Raw genomic sequence first — 25,264 nt, 5'->3', positions numbered from 1 at the left:
TGTTTTGTTTCTCTTGTCCAGACACTGTTTTTGCTTTCTTTCATGTCTATTTATTTATTAAATCATCACCCTGCACTTCCATCCCATCTCCCAGCGTCTGTCGTCTCAAGACCGTTACAGAATGCAGACACCACAATTGGACGCATCAGGGAGATATTATTATTTAAAAAAATTGGGGGGTGGGCGTCGGGTCAATGTGCCGCTGCTGAAGCAACCGGGGATGCCTCAGCTGGCTCCCATGGCTCAGCTGGCTAGAGAGACTCACAAGCCTTGGAGTCCGGTTGGCTCGTCGGGCTCCCATTCCTCAGCCGGCTCATCGGGCTCGTCAGGCTCACCCAGGTTTGACACCAGGTAGCGCCCCTAGAGGGGGGTACGGTCACGTCTGCTTCCGCTCCCCCTCTCTGGTGCTTGAGGCCGCCAGGCTGCTTGTCATTACACACATCTGTCACCATTGTTACGCGCACCTGTGGTTGAGCGTAGCTGGGGTGGAGTAAACGCTTACAGGAGGGTAGGAGACCCCTTATTTAGAGAAAAGGGTGCCATTTAGGGGGCACCTAAAACAACTGTTCCTCTGTGGTTTGTGGTACTGTGGAGTTTAGTGTTAATTAATCATAATGTAGATTAAACAGCAATAGAGGAGCCCTGTGGGGAGCCCTGTGAGGAGCCCTATGGCCTTGGTCAAAATTAGTGCACTATAAAGGCAATAGGGTGCCATTTGTGACCTAGCAGTGAGAAAAATGAGCGCTAGTTCTTTAAAGAGCGAGGGTCGAGAATGTTCAGCGGAACGTGCCTGGCTCTCATAAGTATGGGAACAACCCTTCAAATTAGTGGATTGGGCTATTTCAGCCACACCCGTTGCTGACAGGTGTATAAAATCGAGGACACAGACATGCAATCTCAATAGACAAACATTTGCAGTAGAATGGCCTTTCAACGTGGCACCGTCATAGGATGCCACCTTTCCAAGTCAGTTCGTCATATTTCTGCCGTGCTAGAGCTGCCCCGGTCAACTATAAGTGCTGTTATTTTGAAGTGGAAACGTCTAGGAGCAACAATGAGCTCAGCCACAAAGTGTTAGGCCACACAAGCTCACAGAATGGGAACCCCCGAGTGCTGAAGTGCATAAAAATAATCGTTTCTCGGTTACAACACTCACTACTGAGTTCCAAACTGCCTCTGGAAGCAACGTCGCCACAAGAACTGTTCGTCGGGAGCTTCATGAAATGGGTTTCCATGGCCGAGCAGCCCCACACAAGCCTAAGATCATAATGTGCAATGCCAAGCGTCAGCTGGAGTTGTTTTAACCTTGTTGCAAATGGACTCTGGAGCAGTGGAAATGCGTTCTCTGGAGTGCTGAATCAACTTCACCATCTGGCTGTCCAACGGACGAATCTGGGTTTGGCGGATGCCAGGAGAACGCTACCTGCCCCAATACATAGTGCCAACTGTAAAGTTTGATGGAGGAGGAATAATGGTCTGGGGCTGTATTTCATGGTTCGGGCTAGGCACCTTAGTTCCAGTGAAGGGAAATCTTAACACTATAGCATACAATGACATTCTAGACAATTTCCAACTTTGTGGAAGCACCAAATCCATTCCTGTTTAACCTCTCTGGGCCAGTGGGACGCTTGCGTCCCACCTACTCAACAGCCAGTGTAATCCCGTGGCGCAATATTCAAATACCTTAGAAATGCTATTACTTCAATTTCTCAAACATATGACTATTTTACACCATTTTAAAGACAAGACTCTCGTTAATCTAACCACACTGTCCGATTTCAAAAAGGCTTTACAACGAAAGCAAAACATTAGATTATGTCAGCAGAGTACTCAGCCAGAAATAATCAGACACCCATTTTTCAAGATAGCATATAATGTCACATAAACCCAAACCACAGCTAAATGCAGCACTAACCTTTGATGATCTTCATCAGATGACAATCCTAGGACATTATGTTATACAATACATGCATGTTTTGTTCAATCAAGTTCATATTTATATAAAAAAAACAGCATTTTACATTAGCATGTGACTAGCATGTGACTAGCATTCCCACCGAACACTTCCGGTGAATTTACTAAATTACTCACGATAAACGTTCACAGAAAACATAACAATTATTTTAAGAATTATATATAGAGAACTCCTTTATGCACTCGCTATGTCCGATTTTAAAATAGCTTTTCGGTGAAAGCACATTTTGCAATATTCTGAGTAGATAGCCCGGCCATCACAGGCTAGCTATTTTTACACCCACCCAGTTTAGCACTCACCAAAATCACATTTCCTATAAGAAAAATGGTCTTACCTTTCCTGTTCTTCGTCAAAATGCACTCCCAGGACTTCTACTTCAATAACAAATGTAGGTTTGGTCCCAAATAATCCATCGTTATGTTCCATCAGCGACGTTTTGTTCGTGAGTTCTAGACACTATCCGAATGGTAAATCACGGTCGAGCGCATGGCGCATAACGTGACAAAACATTTCTAAATATTCCATTACCGTACTTCGAAGCATGTCAACCGCTGTTTAAAATCAATTTTTATGCAATTTATCTCGTAGAAAAGCGATAATATTCCGACCGGGAATCTGCGTGTCTGTAAACAGAAGGAAAAACAGAAAGGCGGGGGCGGGCAGTGCCCGCGCCTAAGCCTTTTGTCTGCTGATAGACCACTTAGCAAAAGCGCTCATGTGTTTCAGCCAGGGCTTTGAATTACGTCATTCAGGTTTTTCCCGAGCTCTGAGAGCCCATTGGAGACGTGGGAAGTGTCACGTAACAGCAAAGATCCCTTGTAATAGATAGAGAGAATCAACAAGGGGAAGAAATGGTCAGACAGGGTACTTCCTGAACAGAATCTTCTCATGTTTTGGCCTGCCAAATGAGTTCTGTTATACTCACAGACACCATTCAAACAGTTTTAGAAACTTTGGAGTGTTTTCTATCCAAAGCTAATAATTATATGCATATTCTAGTTTCTGGGCAGGACTAATAATCAGATTAAATAGGGTACGTTTTTTATCCAGCCGTGAAAATACTGCCCCCTAGCCATAAGAGGTTAAAGGAGTTCTGTATCAATAATTCTTAAAATAATTGTTATGTTTTTTGTGAACGTTTATCGTGAGTAATTTAGTAAATTCACCGGAAGTGTTCGGTGGGAATGCGAGTCACATGCTAGTCACATGCTAATGTAAAAAGCTGGTTTTTGATATAAATATGAACTTGATTGAACAAAACATGCATGTATTGTATAACATAATGTCCTAGGATTGTCATCTGATGAAGATCATCAAAGGTTAGTGCTGCATTTAGCTGTGGTTTGGGTTTATGTGACATTATATGCTAGCTTGAAAAATGGGTGTCTGATTATTTCTGGCTGAGTACTCTCCTGACATAATCTAATGTTTTGCTTTCGTTGTAAAGCCTTTTTGAAATCGGACAATGTGGTTAGATTAACGAGAGTCTTGTCTTTAAAATGGTGTAAAATAGTCATATGTTTGAGAAATTGAAGTTATAGCATTTTTAAGGTTTTTGAATTTCGCGCCATTCGATTCCACTGGCTGTTGACTAGGTGGGACGATTTCGTCCCACATACCCGAGAGAGGTTAATGCTTCAAAAGCTGTGATTTCAAGCTCTTTGAGGCAAGCCAACATGGGCTGTATGTCACGAATTCTGCCGAAGTCGATGCCCCTCCTTGTTCGGGTGGTGCTCGGCGGTCGACGTCACCGGTCTTTTAGCCATCATTGATCCATTTTCATTTTCCATTGGTTTTGTCTTGTCTTCCTACCCACCTGGTTCCAATCCCATTCATTACATGCTGTGTATTTAACACTCTGTTTCCCCTCATGTCCTTGTCGGAGATTGTTTTTGGTTATGTGTTCGTGTATTTTGTATTGGTGTGCGACAGGTTAGTTTACCCATGTTATTTTCTATGTACGTTGGTTTTTGGAGTTTGTTTTATCTAAATTAAACTACTCCAGCTACACCAAGTTGGTTTCTCCTGCGCCTGACTTCCCTGCCACCTACAAACATGACAATGACAGAATCTCCGACCAGAATGATGAAGTCAACAGGAGAGGATACCCCGGACATGGAGGTGGAGGAGCACGTCCAGGAGCATGCGAAGAAGCTTCACCATCTGTGCGCCACCATGGATCACGTTGTCCAGAATATGGACCGCTGGGAGAGACAGGGAGTTCTTCCAGTGCCTCCACCAGCCCAACCGGGGTCTATACTGAGCACCCCTTCTCAACCTGAACCTGGTGGAATCCGTCTATCCATGCCTCAGGGGTATGACGGAAATACTGCCGGCTGCCAGGGTTTCCTCCTACAATTAGACCTTTTATCTGGCCATGGTCCACCTAGTTCCATCAGACCGTGAGAAGAGTTTCACCCTCGTCTCGTGCCCCTGGAATGGGCCAGCGCTGTGTGTGGAGGAGGAGATGCGGCGTTGGACCGTTATGAGGAGTTCACACGCCGTTTTCGGGCAGTCTTCGACCACCCACCCGAGGGCAGAGCGGCGGGTGAGTACCTCTACCATCTGAGGCAGGAGACGAGGAGCGTCCAGATTTTTGCCCTGGAGTTCATGACCCTGGCAGCCGGTGCGGGATGGAATCACGGTGCCCTGATCGACCATTTCTGCTGCAGTCTACGTGAGGACGTCCGTCGGGTGCTGGCCTGCAGAGACACCAGATCGTGGTCTGGTGGTTCAATCCTCCCGCACCCCCTCTCCTATACCCATGGAGCTAGGAGGGAGGGTGCACAGGGACACCGGAGGGGGTTCCCGCTCGTGCACCATCTGTGACCGCAGAGGTCACACTGCTGGTCGGTGCCGGGTAGGTTCTTCTGGGAATCGAGGTAGCAGGCAGGGCGCTCTGGCGCCACCCCAAGTGAGTAGGCACCATTCTCATCCAGAGCCCTCTGTTGACCATATATTTGTGTCTGTCACTTTTCCTGATTTTCTTTTTTCCCCCGCAATCCCAGCATAAGGCGCTAGTAGATTCAGGCGCGGCTGGGAATTTTATTGATCAAGCGTTTGCTCATAGTTTAGGGATCCCCATTGTACCAGTGGATGTGCCTTTCCCCGTTCACACCTTAGATAGTCGACCATTAGGGTCAGGGTTTATCAGGGAGGCCAAAGCTCCTTTGAGTATGGTGACGCAGGGGGGTTACAAGGAAAAAATATGTATTTTCCTTATTGACACTCCTGCGTATCCCGTGGTGCTGGGTCTACTTTGGTTAACTTGTCATAACCCCACTTTTTCTTGGCCACAGAGGGCTCTCACGGGGTGGTCGCGAGAGTGCTCAGGTAGGTGTGTAGGGGTTTCCGTTGGTGCTACTACGGTGGAAAGTCCAGACCAGGTCTCCACCGTGCGCATTCCCCCCGAATATGCTGATTTGGCTCTCGCCTTCTGTAAAAAGAAGGTGACTCAATTACCACCTCATCAACAGGGGGATTGTGCAATAAATCTCATGGTAGACGCTGCACTTCCCAGGAGTCACGTGTATCCCCTGTCGCAAGCGGAGATGGTGGCTATGGAGCCATATGTCTCCAAATCCCTGCATCAGGGGTACATTCGGTCCTCCATTTCACCCGTTTCTTTGAGTTTATTTTTTGTGAAGAAGAAGGATGGAGGCCTGCGCCCGTGCATTGATTATCGAGGTCTCAATAAAATCACGGTGGGGTGCAGTTACCCGCTACCTCTGATCGAGCCAGCGATTGAGTTAATGCACGGGGCGCGCTTTTTCACCAAACTGGATCTCAGGAGTGCATACAACCTGGTGCGTATCTGAGAGGGAGACGAGTGGAAGACAGCATTTAGTACCACCTCAGGGCATTATTTGTACCTCGTCATGCCGTACGGTTTGAAGAATGCTCCATCAGTCTTCCAATCTTTTGTAGATGAGATTTTCAGGGACCTGCACGGGCAGGGTGTAGTGGTGTATATCGATGACATTCTGATATACTCCGCTACACGCGCATGTGTCCCTGGTGCGCAGAGTGCTTGGTCACCTGTTGGAGCATGACCTGTATGTCAAGGCTGAGAAATGCCTGTTCTTTCAACAGTCCGTCTCCTTCTTAGGGTATCGCCTATCCACGTCAGGAGTGGAGATGGAAAGTGACCGCATTGCAGCCGTGTGTAATTGGCCGACTCCCACCACGGTGAAGGAGGTGCAGCGATTTTTAGGGTTTGCCAATTACTACCGGAGGTTTATCCGGTGTTTTGGTCAGGTAGCTGCTCCCATTACCTCGACTGGGGCGGTCAGGTCTTTTAGGAAACTGAATGCTCTGTTTACCTCGGTTCCTGTGTTGGCTCATCCGAATCTGTCTTTGCAATTCATAGTGGAGGTGGACGCATCTGAGGCTGGGATAGGAGCTGTGCTCTCTCAGCGCTCAGGTACGCCACCTAAGCGCCGACCCTGTGCCTTCTTTTCTAAGAGGCTCAGCCTGGCGGAGCGAAACTATGATGTGGGGGACTGGGAGCTGTTGGCTGTCGTTAAGGCTTTGAAGGTGTGGAGACATTGGCTTGAGGGGGCTAAACCCCCTTTTCTCATCTGGACTGACCACCGCAATCTGGATTACATCCGGGAGGCGAGGAGACTGAATCCTTGCCAGGCAAGGTGGGACATGTTTTTCACCCGTTTTGTGTTTACCCGCTCTTACAGACCAGGCTCCCAGGACGTTAAGGCAGACGCACAGTCCCGGCTTAATGACACAGAGGAGCGGTCCATAGATCCTACTCCCATAATCCCAGCCTCTTGTTTGGTGGCACCAGTAGTGTGTGAGCTGGACGCGGACATTGAGCGGGTGTCACGTGCAGAGCCCGTTCCCCCTCAGTGTCCAGCTGGGCGTCTGTACATTCCGTCTGGTGTCCACGACCGATTGATCTACTGGGTTCACACGTCACCCTCCTCTGGTCATCCTGGGATCGGTCGGACGATGCGCTGTCTTAGTGGGAAGTACTGGTGGCCCACTTTAGCTAAGGACGTGAGGGTTTATGTTTCCTCCTGCTCAGTGTGCACCCAGTGCAGGGCTCCTAGACACCTACCCAGAGGTAAGCTACAACCCTTACCCGTTCCACAACGAACGGCCGTGGTCGCAGTTGTCGGTGGATTTCCTAACCGATCTTCCACCTTCACAAGGTAACACCACAATCCTGGTCATTGTGGATCATTTCTCTAAGTCCTGTCATCTCCTCCCTTTGCCCAGTCTCCCTACGGCCCTACAGACTGGGAGGCTCTGTTTACACACGCCTTCCGGCACTACGGGGTGCCTGAGTATTTAGTGTCTGATCGGGGCCCCCAGTTTACGTCAAGGGTCTGGAAGGCGTTCATGGAACTTCGGGGGGTCTCGGTCAGCCTTACCTCAGGTTTTCACCCTGAGAGTAACGGGCAGGTGGAGAGAGTTAACCAGGATGTGGGTAGGTTTCTGAGGTCTTATTGCCAGGACCGGCCGGGGGAGTGGTCGGCGTTCGTGCCCTTGACAGAGATGGCCCAGAACTCGCTCCGCCACTCCTCCACTAACCTCTCTCCTTTTCAGTGTGTGTTTGGGTATCAGACGGTTCTGGCCCCTTGTTATCAGAGTCAGACTGAGGCTCCTGGGACACCGTTCACGTCCACCTTCAGCGCGCCGTACGGCGCCAGAAAGTTGGCACAGACCGTCACCGCAGTGAGGCCCCAGTGTTCACACAGGGTCTGGCTCTCAACCCGAAACCTGCCCCTCCGCCTGCCCTGCCGGAAGCTGGGTCTGCGGTTTGTGGGGCCATTTAAAGTCCTGAGGAGAGTGAACGAGGTATGTTATAGGTTAAAGCTTCCACCCCATTACCGCATTAACCCCTTGTTCCATGTGTCTCTCCTCAGGTCGGTGGTGGCTGGCCCACTTCAGGAGGCAGAGGTGCAGAGGTGCGGGAGGTTCCTCCGCCCCCTCTGGACATTGAGGGGGCCCCAGCGTACTCCGTTCGATCCATCCTGGATATGAGACGTCGGGCGAGGGGCCTTTAGTACCTCGTGGACTGGGAGGGGTACGGTCCGGAGGAGAGATGCTGGGTGCCAGTGGAGGATATGTTGGATCCTTCCCTGCTGCGAGAGTTCCATCGTCTCCATCCGGATCGCCCTGCACCTTGTCCTCCGGGTCGTCCCCGAGGCCGGTGTCGACGCGCTGCTGGAGCCGCATGTCGGGGGGGGGGGGGTTGGTGTACTGCCCTCCTTGTTCGGGTGGTGCTCGGTGGTCGACGTCACCGGTCTTCCAGCCATCATTGATCCATTGGTTTTGTCTTATCTTCGTACACACCTGGTTCCAATCCCATTCATTACATGCTGTGTATTTAACCCTCTATTTCTCCTCATGTCCTTGTCGGAGATTGTTTTTGGTTATGTGTTCGTGTATTTTGTATTGGTGTGCAACGGGTTAGTTTAACCATGTTATTTTCTATGTACGTTGGTTTTTGGAGTTTGTTTTATCTAAATTAAACTACTCCAGTTACACCAAGTTGGTTTCTCCTGCGCCTGACTTCCCTGCCACCTACACACACGACAATGACACTGTAGGGCCCAAGTAGGTAATGAAGGGTGGATACATGTTCAACAGAAACATTTGTTAGAATAGGTTGAATAGGCAAAAAGGTTGATTTTGGAGAGCGTTTGTTGCGATTTCTACTGTTTTTCCACTAAAGGCATAGTTAGGGTTGGTATCGTTGCTGAGGTCAGAGATCAATCCTTTTATGGGTGAGGGTTCACTAATTAACGTGGGAGTGGGGACCATTCCCTCTGATAGCTTGCACATTATTAGAACATTTGAGAGGATAATTTCTTTTCCCCCATTTTTCCAAAGTGGTTTTGGAATGCGTTTGGAAGCTGCAATGACGATTTTAATCTATTTATAGACGTTAATGAACCATCAGTACTGTATCAGTAATGTGGGAGTTGGATGTGAATGAATTTGCAAAAGCAAATTGACTTGATTAATCAATGATAATGATTAATCATACCTGTATAGGCAACTAGGAATTAAACTTTAATTAACCTGAGCAGTTGGTTCATCTAGGTTAATATGGGAAAGTTAAAAATATCTCATTTAATTGGAAGTACCTGAAAAGGTATGTTTGACAATTTATCTTATTAAATTGAATGAGACAATGATATCCAATCAATTGAGATTGTCTGGATTATCATAAGTGTAACCAGTAGAGCAAATGTTATGGTACATTCACCAATAGGTTCACTTATCCCTAAGGCCGAAGCCACATGGGAGGCGGGACTTCCTTCAGTACTGGGTAGTCCTGAATGAGCTTTGCAAAAGCAGAATTTAATGATTAAAACCTGATGGGGATAGGAGGCAGTATTTGCACGGCCGGATAAAAAACGTACCCGATTTAATCTGGTTACTACTCCTGCCCAGTAACTAGAATATGCATATAATTGTTTGATTTGGATAGAAAACACCCTAAAGCTTCTAAAACTGTTTGAATGGTGTCTGTGAGTATAACAGAACTCATATGGCAGTCAAAACCCTGAGACAAATCCTGACAGGAAACTGAAATCTGATGTGTGGATATCACTTCAAACATTTGCCATTGAAACACACAGGGGCTTGTGAATTATTTAGCACTTCCTATGGCTTCCACTAGATGTCTCCAGTCTTTACAAAGTGGTTTGAGTCTCCTATGGTAGTAACAGACCTAAAGAGAGGCTGTGGAACTTGGTCACAGGGGATGGGCCATTACCATTGTGACGTCGGCGCCCATGGGTACTCTCCCTTTTCGAATAGTTTTGAAAAACAATGCAACCGTCCCAATGGAATATTATTGAAGCCCTGGTTGAAAAAGCTTTATGTTATACAACGTTTGACATGTTTGAACGAACTTAAAAATATATTTTTTGCTCATTCCTGACGACAAGTCAGACGCACACGGTACATTTTCACTAGTCTTCGGAGCGCGCTAACACTATTGGGACATAAATTCTTAACTTTTTTGAACAAAACTACATTTGTTATGGACCTGGGATTCCTAGAAGTGCCTTCTGATAAAGATAATCAAAGGTAAGGGATTATTTACAATAGTATTTTTGATGGTTGATCGTTCCAAGATGGCTCCAACATTTATAGCCTAGACTTTTTTTCTGGGCATACCACGTCGTTTATTGCAAAGTGTGATTTCCCAGTAAAGTTCTTTTTAAATCTGGCAAAGCGATGGCTTTCAAGACATGTTAATCTATAAATCTTTGAATGACAATATTACATTTTAACAATGTTTTCGAAAAGTAATTTTGTAAATTGTAGCGCTAATTCACCGGAAGCATTTGAGGGAAAATATTTTCTGAACGTCATGCGCCGATGTAAAATGCTGTTTTTATATATAAATATGAACTTTATCGAACAAAAAATGCATGTGTTGTGTAACATGATGTCCTAGGAGTGTCATCTGATGAAGGTTGTCAAACGTTAGTGCTGGATTTAGCTGTGTTTTGGGTATTTGTGATGCATGCTAGTTGCTTTGAAAATGGCAGTGTGATTATTTCTGGCTGGGTACTCTGCTGACATAATCTAATGTTTTGCTTTTGCTGTAAAGCCTTTTTGAAATTGGACAACGTGGTTCGATTCAGGAGAGGTGTATCTATAAAACGGTGTAAAATAGTCATATGTTTGAGAAATTGAAGTTATAGCATTTATGAGGTTTTGCATTTAGCGCGACGCGATTCCACTGGCTGTTGATTAGGGTGGGACGCAAGCGTCCCACTGGCCCAGACAGGCTAACTAACTAAATAATCACACAACATTACATAACAAGCAAACAGTAGATATTTGCTTAATGTGACGCCTGGGCTCATGGGGTGTGGCCACTGACTAGTTCATTTTTTACCTGACATGACTGTCCCTTAAGTGTCCACGGATCATTCCCACATTCTCAAAAGTAGAAATATTGTTTCATTCCCCCATTTTGGGGATTAGGAGTTTAGCCAAGTCTCTCTCTGTGTCACAGTCACACATTCCAATCTTAATAGAACAGTGCCAGAAGCAGTATTTGCAACTGTCATAAACTAGAGAGAGAGATAGAGAGAGAGAGTTCACATGATGGTCATTGTAAAATGTGTGCCCCCATAATGCATTTCTCTTTACAGTACCCTACTGTAATATATCATAGCTACAGTAGCTAACTGTGAATGTTTTGCTGTAAATATACAGCAATTTGTTACAGTGAGTATGTGTCTACTATGCATGCTTGTGTATTTGTATGTGATTATAGGCATGACTTTGTGTGTGGAGGTGTGAGAAAATGTGTATTTATATGTATGCATGTATGTACAATGTGTCTATCCACAACTGTGTATTCGCTGGTGAATCATGACGAATTACTTAAATGGTAAGTAAAGGCAGAACCAAACCAGACCCTGAAACGCTGCATTTTTCAATTATCCCACATCAATACAGAATGTGTCAGTGACCCTGAGAATCATGGAGCCTTTTCAACACATCTGAAACCGTCACAGATTGTTAACCTAATGTTTGGGAGTCACTGGGCTTTATTGTGTGTGTGTAGACCTACTCGGCTCATTGGTCTGTATTGGGTTGTGTGTCTTACGTGATTGAATGCCTTCATGTATATTCCCACAACAGTGTGTTAGTGTGTGTGAGAATGCATATTGTGGGTGTCCATTGACAGTGTCTAACGTGGTGAGATCACTGGGATCGAATTTTGGAAAGGTTATGAGCTATCCAGGACAGTTTTTACATTTTTTAACATTTTAGTAATTTAGCAGACGCTCTTTTCCAGAGCGACTTACAGTAGTGAATGCATACATTTCATCCCCCCATCTTCCTAGCACCCCTTCTCCATACTGAGTACAGTACCTTCTCCTGTCCCCCTCCCAATACTGACCCAGAGAGAAAGATGGAGAGAGAGAGATTCTGAGAATGAGAGAAAGAACACTCTTAATCTGACGTAGCACTAAAACCATGAGAAGAAACGCTGAGCACATAAAGAGAAAATGAAAAAAAGAGAAAAAAAGGAGAGGGTGTGAAACAGATGGCAAGTAGGAGGAGAGGGAGAAATGTAGCAGCAACCTTTACGACAGTTCTAAGCTGTGGATGGGGAGGGAGTTGGTTAATTACTGGCCTTTAACACAGCTGAGACAGAAGCATGCTATAATGAGCAACCTTTTACGGAACTAAGTGTTATGGGATGGCTGTGTCCCAATTTGGCACCCTATTTCCATGTAGTGTACTACTTTTGACCAGAGCACAAAGGGTAGTGCGCTATGAAGGGTAAAGGGTGACATTTTGGAAACAGACATAGTGTTGTGAAGACTGTGGAGTGAGAGTGAACAGGAAGAGACAGTTCACCAGTTTAGCCTATACTGTACCAGAAGACAGACTGACTCATAAGGTCATCTTAGAAGTTTTTGACATAAGTAAAACTTTTAGGGCAGGCAACAGAAAAGTGCAGGTGAGTTATGAGAAAGCTCTGACTTTGCAGATAGCTACTTTATTGAGGAAAAGTACTTACTATGCCTGTGATATGTGGTTGTCCCACCAGCTATCTTAAGATGAATGCACACTCTAACTGTAATAAGGATAAGAGCATCTACTAAATGACTAAAATGTAAAATGTAAAGTGAACGTGAATTAGCTAGTGAATTCTTTAATAACACTAATGCTGAACCCTTTATTAAAGCCCAAGATGCAGTGAGAATCTATTTATCTTAATTAGATGTACAGATGATCTTGTTAAGATATATTAATGATATGCAAAGCCCCTCAGTAGAAAGTTCTGTCTTTTAGCGAGTGGCGAGTGTGTGTGTGTGTGTGTGTGTGTGTGTGTGTGTGTGTGTGTGTGTGTGTGTGTGTGTGTGTGTGTGTGTGTGTGTGTGTGTGTGTGTGCAGTGTGTGTGATTAGTAATGCTAGCAGATCGCACCAGCAGTAGAAAATGAAGCTCTGCATCACACAACATTGTGGAGGTCAGCAGATTTCTGTGTTTGATCCTGTTTTCACACCACTGGCTCTTCTTCTTCTTCGGGATTGGGTTGGCAGATCGCATCCAACTTTTAAGGTACATACACCACCACATACTGTACTGGAGTGTGAGGCCAGTCACAACCGACCTACATTAAATTCTCTTAATTATTCCTTTTCCTCTAAGTAAAATAGAGCCCTAGACTCCCCTTCCCGCCCCTTTTCCTTCCCCCACTACACCACCCAAACTCCAACCCTGTCCAGCCTCTCTAACCCTTTCACACAGTCTCTCCCTATCTAAGTCATACAGTTCAACACATATCAACACAATATCAACACATGTTCCACCGTTTCCCCCACTAAGCACTCATCACACAGACCTATTTCATATCTCCCTATCATCCACAACCTGCCATTCAAACCTGTGTGCCCAAACCATAGTCTGCTCCACACAACTTCCTCTCTCTTACATCCCATACTCCCCACCTCTTCATTGACTGACCAGTGCATGCGATACAATTGTCTACACTTAAAATTGCCTCTCATCCTCTCCAATCCCATTAGCAGCTGCCCATCTGCACACTACTGAACACTGCAGCCGAATCAAAGCAAATCACCACTCAGTGATTTTATCTCCTCCATCCATCTCAAACCTATAATCATGGCAATCAACTCAGCCGCATACACTTAAACATAATCAGTTAAGTGCTTACATACTCTAACATTTAAATTTGGGATATACACCCCTGCAACCACCCTGCCACTGACTAGATAATTTGAACCATCTGTATATATCCTTAAAAACAAATAAAACTGATCTATATATCTCTCCACACACCGTCTCACGTCCTCACCCCATTCTCTCCTGCCCTCAAACATGTCCACATCTACACTTGGTTTCGGAAACAGCCACGGAAGAACGTTCCCCAATGCAATTGCCGGCCCTATCTCTCTCTCCCCCAGTCCATATTCTACTACATTCTGCAGGATTGTCCACCCGCATGCTCTCTGCTTGCCCACTCTTAACTCCCAGCCTTCTCCAGTTGCCGTGACCGCAGGATGTTCTTCTGAACTCCCTTTCAACCTCGCTCAGTACTCTAATGCAAGGTTGTCCCACTTTATCCTCTGTGGCAGTTCCCCACTATCCACCTGCAATGCCTCAAATGGTGTCGTCCTGAAAGAACCCATACACAATCTCAGGGCCCTTGACTGTATCCTTTCCAGGCACTGTTGTACCATTTTGGCTGCCGATCCATATACAAAGCATCCATAATCCATGTTACGGATACAGGTATCCTGTGTATGTATCCGGTGTGTGCTTCTTTTCTCTCCTTCTCCTCCTCACAGGTGACAATCATCACTCCCCAATAAGTCATCAATCAGTCCCCAATCAGAAGACACCTGTTCCTTTTCCCTCAACCTATCACAGCCCCTTTCCCTTGGTTTAAAAACCCAGTCAGTTGTTTTCTCCCCAGATCAATCTTTGTGTTCATTCTCTCTCTCTGTCTCTCTCTGTCTCTGTCTCTCTCTGTCTCTGTCTCTCTCTGTCTCTGTCTCTGTCTCTGTCTCTGTCTCTCTCTGTCTCTCTCTGTCTCTCTCTGTCTCTCTCTGTCTCTCTCTGTCTCTCTCTGTCTCTCTCTGTCTCTCTCTCTCTCTCTCTCTCTGTCTCTCTCTCTCTGTCTCTGTCTCTCTGTCCCTAGCTCTACATCTCTGTGTTGATCTCTTTTGTTTTGAAACTACATGTCACTTTGTCCATCCCACCTGTGAGTATTATTTTGTTGTTTGTTTGACTGTTTCTTTGTTTGGTGGGAAAAGGGGGTACCAAGACAAGTCGCCCATGGGCATACATTACCCGTAGGAATACTGTGTCTAAGTACCCTAGTTAGAACTGGGCGGACCACCCTCTGTATTTTTGGTTAGTTAGCTAGCTGTTGTGGAAATAGGCTAGTCTAGCTTAGGGGTGTTTTTGGCTTATTGTTTCTTTGCTTGGGTCCAGCTCAGCCCCTTTTCTCACAACCCTTTACCGTGTGTTTAAAATAAACCTTTTGAGTTTGACGGTAGATTTCAGTTGTCTGTGGTTTTTGGTTCTCACTGTTCTTTATCACTATTATAATTTGCATGATTTATGTTACGGGTCTCGTATCCATCCCCCCTAGACTGCTGGGCCAAAGGGATTCGTAACAATCCAAATATGACCTGATCAATGCCTGATACATATACAGTGTTTTGTTTATCTGACCTCCAATCATATCCTGCCACTGCCCTCATGAGGTTCAGCACCTTCCTACACTTAATTTCAATATACTCAACATGTCTCTTCCAGGTATGCCTGTCATCAAACCACATACCTAAATACTTAAACTAAGACTCCCTACCTATATATATTTGCAGCATAACATCTTTAACCTTCCTCCTAGAATACACCATAAAGCAGGACTTGGCCACAGACATCCTAAACCCCCATGTTAGAGACCAATCTTCCACAACTCCCACAGCTCCTTGCATCTTCCTCATCACATATTTCCCACCTCTCTTCCATACAGCTCCATCATCAGCATACAAGACCACACCCCCTGCCTGTCCCCCCTCCTTAAATACTGTATGTAATCTATCATCAGGGTGAACAACACTGGACTAACCACACTTTCCTGAGGAGTACCATTGTCCATTTCAAACCCCATTGACAATTCTGACCCCACCCTCACCTGTATGACTCATAAAGTCCATGATCCAGTTATACAGACGTCCCACAATGCTAAATGCAGTCAACTTGATCATAAACCCTTCCTTCCACATGGTATTGTAAGCTTTCTCAATGTCAAAATACACAACACTCATCACCTCTTTTATTGTCAGGGCCTTGGCTATCTCTGTACTAACTGTCACCATGGCATCCATGGCAAACCTCCCTCTCCTGAACCCACTCTGTGCTACACTCATCAAACCTCTAACTTCCAAGAGATATATCATCCTTCTCACTATCATCTTTTCTATCAATTTACACATGTTGGATGCCAGCACGATAGGCCTATAACTGCCCTCCCTAGTGGGATCTTTACCTGGTTTTACAAACGGCAGCACAACTGCACGTTTCCACCCAGCAGGTTTCACCCCAGTCATCCATAACTTTTTATACAAACCTAAGACTGCTTCCAACACACTCTCTGGTGCATGCTTAACCTTTTTGGGATAGGGGGCAGTATTGAGAATTTTGGAAAAAATATGTGCCCATTTTTAACTGCCTCCTACACCAACCCAGAAGCTAGAATATGCATATTATTGTTCAGGTTTGGATAGAAAACACTCTGAATTTTCTAAAACTGTTTGAATGATGTCTGTGAGTATAACAGAACTCCTATGGCAGGCAAAAACCTGACAAGGTTTCAAGCAGGAAGTACCCTGTCTGACAAGGAGTCGTGCGTCTTGCATCTGTTTATTGAAAAGTAAGGATCTTAGCTGTAACGTGACAATTCCCAGGGCTCCGATAGGCTCTCAGAACCCGGGAAATAACTGAAGGTTAATGAGGCAGCCTCAGGCTGAAACACATTATCGGCTTTGGCAAGTGGCGGCTCAGAGGACCTTTGAATGAGGCGCGTGCACGATTCGCTCCTGAGGAGAAATTTTATTCGGCTGTTTAGGCTCAATGCATATTCCGGTCGGAATATTATCACTTTTCTACGAGGTAAATGGCATAAAAATTGGTTTTAAACAGCGGTTGACATGCTTCGAAGTACGGTAATGGAATATTTAGACATTTTTTGTCACGCCAATGCGCCATGCGCGACACCGTGATGAAGCATTCTGATAGTGTCTAGAACTCACGAACAAAACGTCGCTGTTTGGATATAACGATGGATTATTTGGGACCAAACCAACATTTGTTATTGAAGTAGAAGTCCTGGCAGTGTATTCTGACGAAGAACAAGCAAGGTAAGAACATTTTTCTTATAGGAAATGTGATTTTGGTGGAGGCTGACCTGGGTGTGTGTCTAAATAGCTAGTCCTGTGATGCCGGGCTATGTACTTAGATTATTGCAAAATGTGCTTCATCCGAAAAGCTATTTTAAAATCGGACATATCGAGTGCATAGAGGAGTAATGTATCTATAATTCTTAAAATAATTGTTATGCTTTTTGTGAACGTTTATCGTCAGTAATTTAGCAAACTGTTAGTAAATTCCCCGGAAGTTTGCGGGGGTTATGCTTTTTCTGAACGTCACATGCTAATGTAAAAAGCTGTTTTTTGATATAAATATGAACTTGATTGAACAGACGCATGTATTGTATAACACAATGTCCTAGGTGTGTCATCTGATGAAGATCATAAAAGGTTAGTGCTGCATTTAGCTGTGGTTTGGGTTTATGTGACATGATATGCTAGCTTGAAAAATGGGTGTCTGATTATTTCTGGCTGGGCACTCTGCTGACATAATCTAATGTTTTGCTTTCGTTGTAAAGCCTTTTTGAAATCGGACAGTGGGGTTAGATTAACGAGATTCTTGTCTTTAAATAGCTGTAAAATAGTCATATGTTTGAGAAATTGAAGTAATAATATTTCTAACGATTCAAAAATCGCGCCACTGGATTTCAGTGGCTGTTACGTAGGTGGGACGAGTTCGTCCCACATGCGCCAGAGAGGTTAAACATCACATAGCACACCCTATCTTCTCCAGGAGCAGTCCACCCGCAGCCTCCAACGCCCTTGTCATCTCAAACATAGAGAACTCTGCATCCATAGCTTCTCCTGACTCCCCTTTTCTCTGTAAAACATCTCTATGCTCCTTTAACTTTTCCCTATGTCTCCTCTTTGCTCTCATCACACAGGTGCTCACATCTATGAACCGCTGCTCCATGAGATTCCTTTCTGTCAAGCAATTCTTAAGTACCCGTAGAGCTATATCCCTTTCCTGCACCACCTGTGAGCAGTCATCTGACCACCACGGCACCACCTGTCATCTTCCTCCCCCCGAACACACTGGAACAGTCACATCTGCAGCTGATATTATTACAGACGTTACTGCCTCAGCGCATTCATCCACGGACCCCTCCATTGATTACTTTTGTCCCGCCTGCTCACACAGGTACATGAACATCTTCCAGTTACTTTAAGGTGCCCTTACACATATGGATGCTACACACACACACACGCACGTGCACACACACACACACACATACACACAATTAGAACACACGCACACACACCTATATGGCTCACACTAAAATAGACTGGTCTTTGATAACCCTTAAGACATAAACTCCTCCATTCAGCTCCACACTGCTCTTGCAGCATTTCATCTCAGTGAGTGTTATTCCTCACAGTGCTGCTGTCTAGGGGCCATCAACAGGCTAGCACAGAAGTAGGGAATAGAGTTATTATACGCTTAATATATCACTTTACATGAATCTCCCAAATGGCACCCTATTCCCTAGTTTTGACCAGGGTCCATAGGGTGCCATTTGGGAAACAGCATTGGGCCTAGATTCAATCAGATCAAGCATTAACCAGTGTTAGCTGACACCCGCATAGCTGTTTTGGCGGTGTCGGATGTGTAACTACGTTGGACCTGTCAAATAATTTTCACAATGCCAGACCCGTCCCACTTGCGTTAAAAGATATAACAAATGTTTTTCTTTTTTGAGCAATTGCCTCTTCCATTCTTGTGGCAGAGCTGCGATGAGTTCGTTATACTTTTGTATCGAGCATACATCTCCATCCACCTTTGATAATTGCTTGTTTGACATCATTTTACTGTCATTATCTATAATGTCATTCTCAAACATGATACCTTCCTTATAAAAAAAATCCACAAAATTGTGTATTTCCTCTGTACTTCCATTGGAGTTTAGCCATATTATTTGCTGTAATATTTGTTCTGCCTCTCCTGGAGGATGAAATTGGAGTTGTAACCAACTCTGTGTGGCTTCATTTAAGGACCATACTTTAAACAGGGATCCATAGTCAATCTACCGGAAATTGTTGGTTTTAATCTGTATAACAGCAAAAATACCCATTTTGAACATTGGATATTCCTGCTGGAAAACCATTTTGGATTTAGATATCATTTTGGTTTAATGGAGGCTTTAAGAGAGAGGTTTAATGCCTTAATATTGAATAGTTTTAGCCCTCCAAACATATGGTTATTAAATAAATATGCCCATTTGACTTTATCTGGTTTGCCATTTAAAAACAATTGATTCTTCCATGATTTGAAAAAGGATTCTCCTGGAGTCGGTAGAGCAAATGCAATATCACTGGAGAATTGATCAGGGTAATGTCACGTCCTGACCAGTAAAGGGGTTATTTGTTATTGTAGTTTGGTCAGGATGTGGCAGGGGGTGTTTGTTTTATGTGGTTTGGGGTTTGTTGGGATATGTATTTATGTAAGAGGGGTGTTTGTTTTATGTGTTCCTGGGTTTTTAGGTATTGTTCTATGTTTTGTATTTCTATGGTTTTTCTATGTTGTGTATTTCTTTGTTTGCCTGGAATGGCTCTCAATCAGGAACAGCTGTACATCGTTGTTGCTGATTGGGAGTCATACTTAGGTAGCCCTTTTATCACCTGTCTTTTGTGGGAAGTTGTTTTTTGCATTGCTGTGTTTAGCCTGCAAGACTGTTTGTCGTTAGTTTTCTTGTTTTCGTACGTGTCTCAATAAAAGTAAATATGAGCACTCAACCCGCTGCGCCTTGGTCTACTCCATACGATGACCGTTACAGGTAATTTTCCCATAGATGGACAAGTGTTTCTTTCTCCACAGTTTCAAGACCCTATCTATTTTGCTAAGTTTTCAATCAAAATTAATAGTTGTAAGATCGTTCAACTTTTCCAGAATATGAACACCAAACACATCCACTCATTTAATCGGGAGACCACATGGCAATTTCAAGTTTATCTTTTAGAGTACAGTACACCTATTATAGTTGGATTTTGTCCAGAGAAACTGGAGTAATTATCCAGGTCCTCAATATGCTCTTTAAGGTTGAATATTAAGGACTTGAGAACATGAATCATCAGCGTTCCTTGATACTTTTGTCTCTAATCCATACATTTTTAGGCCATTAATCTAGAAATGTTCACATTTTATCATTAGATATGATTTTTATAGCTAACAGTTCAATGGCCGTAATACATAAGTATGGTGACAGAGGGCAACCATGTTTTACGCCTCTTAACAATTCAAAGTTCTCAGATGTAACGGTTATTTCTTATTTTACATAAATTATTGTTGAACATTACTTTTACCCATCTTGTGACAGATTCTACAATGTAAAAATAAACAGGCACTTGCTCAGAAAAATAGATTTTGATTAACAAGTTAAAAAAAAAATCTCAAAAAGAAAGTGGTCAATGAGATTGTAGAACACATTGACTGATCTTAGACCATACATCCATACAAAATCTTTCCAGATCCTTGATATCCTCCGTCTGAACTTCGACTGCCCTCTTCAAGTCCAGAGACTGAAATCGCAATTGACATTTTTTGATTTTGTTGTCAATTACCCATTTCTTTATGGATTTTGATGTGTGCTTGTGGTTATTGTCTTGCTGGAAGATCCACTTTCGGCCAAGATTCAGAGGCAACCAGGTTTTGGGATAAAATGTCCTGGTACTGGGTAAAGTGATCATGCGTTGAAACTTTGGTGACTAGTAAGTCTTTTTTAAGCCTTCTGTTTTGGGCTGCATGTGTCAATGTGTAGTTCATACGTGCATAATCTATGAGCATAATTACTGTCTTACTACAATCAGCCACAACATCCTTAATTTGAAAACAACTGTTATCTGGAAACTGTAGAAGTGCAATTTTCCCTACATTTCCCCCCAGCAATTTGAGTTTCAGTCAATGAGATTCAGCCCCTCACCATTTGAGTGACAGCTAGCATGATGCACAAATAGCAGAGCAAGAGAGAGAGCAATGACGTGTTGCACACATCTGCACATATGTGACATGGTCCCAAAAAATTCCAGACTACTTTTGGCTCGTGAGTGTTACTTTCAGAACTACTGACTAAAACGTAAACAAAAGCACAAAAGAATCCCTTTAACAAGGGCCCCAGGAGCAATGGAAGCAAAATAGCCCTCTAACATCAACGATCCACCACCATAACTTTCTGCATTTTTATTTCTACACAAAACCCAGCAGTGGTGTGTGTGGCCAAAGAGCAGTATTTTCATGTCATCTGACCATACTGTAGCACTGGTTCCAATCCAAGTTCCAATGCCGTAAATGTTGGATGACATGAAAATACTCTTTGGCCATGCATGCCAGTGGTGGGTTTTGTGTCGAAAGAAAGACGTATATGCAGAAAAGTAAAATATTCTGGTGGAGCTTTGATGTTATGGGGATATTTTGCTTCCACTTGTCCTGGGGCCATTGTTAATAAGGTCAACAGCATCATGAACTTTAACCAGTACCAGGACATTTTTTGCCAAAAACCTGGTTGCCTCTGCCAGGAGGCTGAAAGTTGGCCACAAGTGTATCTTCCAGCAAGACAATAACCCCAAGCACACATCAAAATCAAGAAAGCAATTGATAATTGACCACAAAATCAACATTTTGCAATGGTCATCTCAGTCTCCAGATTCTGTATGGAGGAATGGTCTATGATTTCCCCCCCCCCCAATGTGTTCTCCCATCTCACAAAACGTTTTTGAAAAAGGCTCAGTGCCATTATCCTCACAAATTGAGGTAATGAAAACAGGGGTGCCAATAATTTTGAGCCCTATCTTTTTGAGAAAAAAAATATTACAGGTGAAACAAAATCTCTTCTCTGAGCAATTGTATTGGTATAAAATAATATTATTTCCCAATTATTTTCGAGCATACAATAAGGCTCAGTATTTATATTATTTATTTTATACAGTCTTTTTGCCAATTTTTATCAAGCGTGCCAATAATTTTGGACCTGACTGTACATGTTTGTATGTGTGTGGGAAAGGGGGATACCTTGTCAGATATACAAATCAGTTAAGAACAAATTCTTATTTACAATGACGGCCTACCAAAAGGCAAAATGCCTCCTGCAGGGGCGGGGGATTAAAAATAAAAATAAATTAAATAAAATATAGGACAAAACACACATCACGACAAGAGAGACAACACAACACTACATAAAGAAAGACCTAAGACAACATCATAGCATGGCAGCAACACATGACAACACAAGCATGGTAGCAACACAACACAACATGACAACAACATGGTAGCAACACAACATGGCAGCAGCACAACATGGTAGCAGCACAAAACCGGGTACAAACATGATTGGGCACAGACAACAATACATCACGCAAAGCAGCCACAACTGTCAATGATTGAGTCTTTGAATTTTTTTTGGGGGGGGCACACGGGTAGTCTGGCTAGGCCAAGGAAGAGCCATAAGCCAGCTACCCGTGCTTACAGGGAGGAACGTATGGAGTGGAGGGCGCCGAGTTATGAAGAAGTGCGCACAATCTCGCCCATACGTACGCACAGTCCAGTACGAGTTTTTCCAGCCCCTCGCAGATGCCGTGCTAGAGTGGGCATCCAGCCTGGTAGGAGGATGCCTGGTCTACGCACGGTAACCATCAAGCCCCTGCACAGCCCAGTTCGCCCTGTACTAGCACCCCGCTCGTACAGGGCTGCTAGTTCCACCCAGCCAGGACGGGTTGTGCAGGAGGTGCGAGCAAGACCACCTATGCGCCTCCATGGCCCCATCTGTCCAGTTCCCGCCTCTCGTGCTGACCCGGAAGTGCGTACCTCCAGTCTGGCACGACCAGTACCAGCACCACGCATCAAGCTTCCAATAAGTCAGCCTAGTCCTACTCAGCCTGTTCCCGCTCCTCGCACTAGCCCTGAGGTGCGTGTCCCCAGGCTGGTACCTCCACTACCAGCCCCACGCATCAGGCTTCCAGTGCGTCAGACCAGGCCAGAGTGTCCGGCAACAGTGCCTCGTCCAGAGTGTCCGGCAACAGTGCCTCGTCCAGAGTGTCCGGCAACAGTGCCTCGTCCAGAGTGTCCGGCAACAGTGCCTCGTCCAGAGTGTCCGGCAACAGTGCCTCGTCCAGAGTGTCCGGCAACAGTGCCTCGTCCAGAGTGTCCGGCAACAGTGCCTCGTCCAGAGTGTCCGGCAACAGTGCCTCGTCCAGAGTGTCCGGAACCGGTTGAGTCTGCCCGCGACCCGGAACCGGGTGAGTCTGCCCGCGACCCGGAACCGGGTGAGTCTGCCCGCGACCCGGAACCGGGTGAGTCTGCCCGCGACCCGGAACCGGGTGAGTCTGTCAGCGATCCGGAACCAAGTGAGTCTGCAAGGGATCCGGAACTGAATAAGTGTTTAATTAACAGTGAACTAAATGAGTCTGCCTACAGCGTGAAACGGAATGATTCTGCCTACGACCTGGAACTGAAGGAGTCTGCCTACGGTCCAGAGCCGAGCAAGTCTGTCTACAGTCTAGAGGGCAGTAGGCCTGAACCAAAGCCCCCTCCAGGATAGGTGGGTTGGGGAGGGGGGGTGTAGCACAGGTGCCGTCGTTGACGGCAGCCACCCTCCCTTCTGTCACGTCCTGACCAGCAGAGGGAGTAATTGTATTTGTTTTGGTCAGGAGGGTTTGTGTTTTGTATGTATTTCTACGTTCTGTCTAGTTTAGTTTTTCTATGTTTAGGATTGGGTGTTGGACTCTCAATTGGAGGCAGGTGTTTCTAGTTGCCTCTGATTGAGAGTCCTATATATAGGTGTGTGTTTGGTTTGGTATTTTGTGGGTAGTTGTCTTTAGCACTGTATACCCTGTTAAACTGTCGTTCTTCGTTTTGTTGTTTTGGTGTTCACTTTATTTAAAATAAATATTCAAGATGAGCATCCACATTCCTGCTGTGATTTGGTCATCAATACCCAACGACAGCCGTTACACCCTTGCCCCTTGTATTGCAAGTGTCAACTCATCAGATGTCATGATACATCATCAGAAGTGTTCACTTAATTTGAGGGTTGAGGGGAGAGGGTGTGTCTTTTAAGTGTTTGGAATGCAGCTAGTGAATATCTCTTTGAGCATGGTGGTTATTAATTATGCTTTGGATGGTGTATCAATCCACCCAGTCATAACAAAGATACAAACATCCTTCCTAACTCAGTTGCCGGAAAGGAAGGGAATTTCACCATGAGGCCAATGGTGACTTTAAAACAGGTACACAGTTTAATGGCTGTGATAGGTGAAAACTGAGGATGGATCAACAACATTGTAGTTACTCCACATTACTAACCTAATTGACAGAGGGAAAAGAAGGAAGCCTGTACATAAACATATTCCAAAACATGCATCTTGTTCGCAACTAAAGTAATGCTGCAAAAAAATGTGGCAAAGCAATTAACTTTTTTTACCAAATACAAAATGTTATGTTTGGGGATGACTCGGATCCCTCCGGAACTTTCATTATGCACAACTGTCCCCTATTCCCACTGATTAATACTTGTATAAGTGTGCCGTTTGGTTTCCATTGGGCTGTGAGTACCTGTACTGTGTGTTTAGGCTTTCGTGCCATTGTGGATTGCACAGATGATTACGGGTCTCCTCCCGTGTGTTAATCATTGTGCGTGTGTGTTATTTATTCAAGGTACCCCTCGCTCTTTTGTTTTGGGTGTCTACCCTGTGTTTTGTGACGTGTTTGTTTGGTCTTCGTCTCCGTGCCTTTACACGGCACGCCGTAATTTGGGCTTAATAAAAAAACATATTACGCATTCCTGCGCCTGTCTCCCGACTCATTCATACCAGCATGACAGAATAATCGACCATTAAGGGAGACAGCGGGAATGGCCCGTCAGACAACGCTGAGAATGGTCCGTCCGGCGCAGCCACAACTTTGGCAGCTGCAACTGGGTCGTCCGACTTCGCCACAATGGGTCCGTCCGATGACGCATCTTTAGCAGCTACAACTGGCCCGTCCAACCCCGCCACAACCGGTCCATCCGACACCACCGCAACTTTGGCAGCAGCAACTGGCCCGTCCGATGACGACGCAACAGCTGCATCGGGTCCTGATCGACCCGCACTGCATTCCTGTGATCGTCCTCGAGGCCGGTGTCGTTGCCCTGCTGGTGCAGCGCGTCAGGGGGGGAAATGTCACGGATCCCTCCGGAACTTTCATTACGCTCACCTGTCCCCTATTCCCACTGATTAGTACTTGTATAAGTATGCCCTTTGGTTTCCATTGGGCTGTCGATTATTGTTACAATGTCCGTTGGTGCGTGTACCTGTGCTCTGTGTTTTGGCTTTCGTGTCATTGTGGATTGCGCAAATGATCACGGGTCTTGTCCCGTGTGTTAATCGTTGTGCGTGTGTGTTATTTA

Source organism: Salmo trutta, chromosome 4 (genome assembly GCF_901001165.1).
Source record: "Salmo trutta chromosome 4, fSalTru1.1, whole genome shotgun sequence".
NCBI classification, from domain to species: domain Eukaryota; kingdom Metazoa; phylum Chordata; class Actinopteri; order Salmoniformes; family Salmonidae; genus Salmo; species Salmo trutta.
Note: the sequence above shows the minus strand (reverse complement) of the source record.